This window comes from Trichosurus vulpecula, chromosome 3, assembly GCF_011100635.1.
Source record: "Trichosurus vulpecula isolate mTriVul1 chromosome 3, mTriVul1.pri, whole genome shotgun sequence".
Lineage (NCBI taxonomy): Eukaryota > Metazoa > Chordata > Mammalia > Diprotodontia > Phalangeridae > Trichosurus > Trichosurus vulpecula.
In genome coordinates this window covers 220,584,788-220,589,019 of record NC_050575.1, presented here as the reverse complement: position 1 = coordinate 220,589,019, position 4,232 = coordinate 220,584,788, and the positions used below count along the sequence as shown (strand labels likewise).

The following is a 4,232-nucleotide window of genomic DNA, read 5'->3' as shown; positions in this document are numbered from 1 at the left end:
CATTCTATCTCTCCCTTTCGCCCTCTCTCAATATATTCCTCTCTCATCCCTTAATTTGCTTTTTTTTTAGATATCATCCCTTCACATTCAACTTACCCTGTGCCCTCTGTCTATATATATGTGTGTGTGTGTGTGTGTGTGTGTGTGTGTGTGTGTGTGTGTATGTACATTCCCTTCAGCTACCCTAATACTAAGGTCTCATGAATTACATACATCATCTTTCCCTCTCCGTGTAGGAATGTAAACAAAACAGTTCAACTTTAGTAAGTCCCTTATGATTTCACCTTTTTGCTTACCTTTTTATGGTTCTCTTGATTCTTGTGTTTGAACATCAAATTTTCTATTCAGCTCTGGTCTTTTTTGTTTTTAGCAGGCATAGTTCAATTTATTTGTTTATAAAAAATATCTTTGTGGTTACCACAGCAGCTGCTTGGGTCCTCTGGACAGACACTTGACTGTGAGTCTTCAGAAGATGGTTGGTGAATTCCTGATATGGAGACTTAGTGAACACAATCTCCTTCCACAGGTCTGGGGTTAGATAGCTGTATGTTTTGGAGATGGCATCAAAGGCAGCTTTAGCAAAGTTGCCCAGAGTGGCAGTACAGCCTCTTGCAGAAGTATAGCAGTCATCAATTACAGCCATCATCAGGAGCTTCTTAGGCACAGGAGCTGAGACAATGTCAGTACTGCTAGGAATGGGGATCAGGTGCACCAGAACTGCTCCACATCACCCAGTGACCTAGCAGGGCACCGTGTGAGGCTTGCCAATCTTGTTCCTTCAGTATCCATGTCTCACAGGAACAATGGAATGATAGCACCATGAATAGCTGTGACCACTTCCTTGGAGCAACTGACACCCAGACCAACATGGCCATTGTAGTCACCGATGGCCACAAAAGCCTTGAACCTAGTACATTGTCCAGCTTTAGTTTGTTTCTGAACAGGCATGATTTTCAGAACCTCATCTTTCAATGAAGATCCCAGGAAGAAATCTATGATCTCAGACTCCTTGATAGGGAGTGAGAAAAGATAGAACTCTTCCAAAGACTTGATCTTCATGTCCTTGACTAGGTGGCCCAGCTTACTGACAGGAACCCACTCCTTGTCTTTGGCCTTTCCTCCTCGACCTCAGCCCCCACTGCCAAAGCCATGCTGGAAGCCACCCCAACCACCGACTCCAGGGCCTCTGGGGCTCCTGTACCTCCTGCAGCACCAGTGTCATCCACCATTTGGTTTTCACTAGAAGTAGAAGCAGCTCTGGTCTTTTCACTGAGAAAGCTTGAAAGTCCTCTATCTTACTGAAAATCCATATTTTGCCTTGAAGCATTATACTCAGTTTTGCTGGGTAGGTGATTCTTGGTTTTAATCCTAGCTCCATTGACCTCCGGAATATTATATCCAAGAGCTCCAATCCCTTAATGTAGAAGTTGCTAGATCTCATGTTATCCTGATTATGTTTCCATATTACTCAAACTGTTTCTTTCTGGATGCTTGCAGTATTTTCTCCTTGATCTGGGAGCTCTGGAATTTGGTGACAATATTCCTAGGAGTTTTCTTTTTGGGATATTTTTCAGGAGGCTATCAGTGGATTATTTCAATTTCTACTTTACCCTCTGGCTCTAGAATATCAGGGAAGTTCTCCTTGATAATTTCTTGAAAGATGATATCTAGGCTCTTTTTTTGATCATGGCTTTCAGGTAGTCCAACCATTTTTAAACTCTCTCTCCTGGATCTATTTTCCAAGCCAGTGGTTTTTCCAATGAGATATTTCACATTGTCTTCCATTTTTTCATTCCTTTGGTTCTGTTTTATAATATCTGGATTTCTCATAAAGTCACTAGCTTCCACTTGCTCCAATCTAATTGTTAAGGTAGTATTTTCTTCAGTGGTCTTTTGGACCTCCTTTTCCATTTGGCTAATTCTGCCTTTCAAGGCATTCTTCTCCTCATTGGCTTTTTGGAGCTCTTTTGCCATTTGACTTAGTCTATTTTTTAAGGTGTTGTTTTCCTCAGTATTTTTTGGGTCTCCTTTAGCAAGTCATTGACTTGTTTTTCATGGTTTTCTTGCATCCTTCTCATTTCTCTTCCCAATTTTTCCTCTACTTCTCTTACTTCCTTTTCCAAATCCTTTTTGAGCTCTTCCATGCCCTGAGACCAGTTCATGCTTTTCTTGGAGGCTTTTGATGTAGGCTCTTTGACTTTGTTGACTTCTTCTGGCTGTATGTTTTGGTCTTCTTTGTCACCAAAAAAAAGAATTCAAAGTCTGATTCTGAATCTGAGATGATTTTCACTGCCTGTTCATGTTCCCAGCCAACTACTCGACCCTTGAGCTTTGTGTCAGGGTATGACTTCTTGTATAGTAGAGAGTACTTTGTCCCAAGCTTGAGGCACCGCACTGCTATTTTCAGATCTACTTCTACACAGCAAGCTCTGCCACACAAGCACTTCTTCTCCCCCAAGGACTGCCAACCAGGATTGTTGCCCAGATCCAGGCAGGGCAAAGCAGTCTTTGCACTCCTGCTCTAATCCACTGCTTAATTCCTCCCATCAGGTGGGCCTGGGGCTGAAGCAACTACAGTTGTAGCTCTGGAAGCAGCCTCAGAGCTGCACCACCTCCACTCCCCCTGGGGTGGTAGCCAAACTGTGAACTCCTTTAACTCTATCCCAACAGTTTTTCCCACTAACCTTCTCTGTTGTCTTTGGCATTTTGGGGTTGAGAAGTCTGGTAACTGCCACAGCTCACTGATTCAGGGCGTTACCCCTGTTCCACCCGGCTACCTGTCTGGGTGGTCCTGGTGTGGCCCACACTGGGCTCTATTGTGCTCTGCTCCCAGCTGCCTGCAATAGACCCTTCCCAGTGACCATTCAGGCTGTCCTGGGCTAGAGCCCTGCTTGCCTTTGTTATTTTGTGGGTTTTGCAGCTGTAGAATTTGTTCAGAGTCATTTTTATAGGTGTTTGGAGGGGGATGGGGGAAGCTTAAGCAAGTCCCTGCATTCCCACCACTATCTTGGCTTGCCCCCCCCCACCCCAATACTTATTTTCAATCCTGAAGACAGCACATTATTGCTTTAACTGTCATTTTCTCAGAACACTTATTTTTTTCTGATGTAGTATTAGAAAATACATTCTCTGTGTCCCATTTTATTTGTCAATGGTAAATGTTATGTGCCACTCAGTACTGATAGATTCATCAGCTGTCCAGTAAACCATTTCTCCTTTATCCATATCTTCATTGTAAGTTGACAATCAGTTTCACAAAGAATTTTCCCCTTTGTGGATAAAAGATCTAACTAATTATTAATAATGGGGTTGATGTTTCTCCCTGCTATGTAGCTGAAGAACTGTTTATTTCAATCTGTTGGTACACTGTACTTCCAAAATAAATAAATAAATAAAGCCTGGAAGGCTTGTTGCTGGACATATTTAAACAATACAAGTAAGAATTAGGAACAAAGGACTATATTGGAGATGATGTCTCATCACACCTGCAGAGATGAGAGATTGTTTGGCCTACTTTTCTATGTAACCTCAGGTGAGGACTCAAGGTAAAGCCAGATTTTAAAAAAGAGAGAAGTTATAAAACCATGTGCCCATCAGAATATTACTCAGAAGAACAAGATCAATGGACCACAGTCTTTTCTAGGCTACACTACAGAGGAGAATAGTGAGGAGGAAATCAAACAAGGCAACATAATAACATTACCAGAGGACACTAAAGGGTCAGAGAAATTACCTGTCTATTCATGCTTGCTAGTTTAGTGTGGCCACAAGTACATGGGCACATGTACATGTAAACTCCTTGGTTACATATTTTCTGCTTGTGTGCTACTGTATATCTTTTCCCCATTAGGCATGCCTGCTCCTATCACTGGGGATACATCTATAGGATAGTGTGCCTTAGGCTTGAGTTGGGAAATATTCTTGATAGTTTTTTTAGGATATAATTTTATTGAATAATTTTGCTTTAAACTAATTGTGTCTTCTCAAAAACCAATAAAAGTAAACACATCAGTGGGGATTCATGCCATGATTTGGAGTTCATTTAGGCCCAGAGTATCTCAAACTTGGAGAAGCTTTTCTGGGAGTCCAAAATGTAATTAAGGGGTACTGCATGCTTAACGCATTTAATTTCTGCACCTAAAAAGAAGTTCACTATGGGAATTTATTTTTGGCCTACTGCCAGCCAAGCTGGATAGAAAAAGATAAAAATATGAGCATATGCCTTCAAACAA

At 41.7% G+C, this 4,232-nt stretch overlaps 1 pseudogene; it reads right to left on the bottom strand.

Annotated features, from left to right (window-relative positions):
* Positions 1-385: 385 nt before the first annotated feature.
* LOC118842392 lies at positions 386-1,229 on the bottom strand (annotated as a pseudogene).
* Between the last annotated feature and the right edge of the window lie 3,003 nt (positions 1,230-4,232).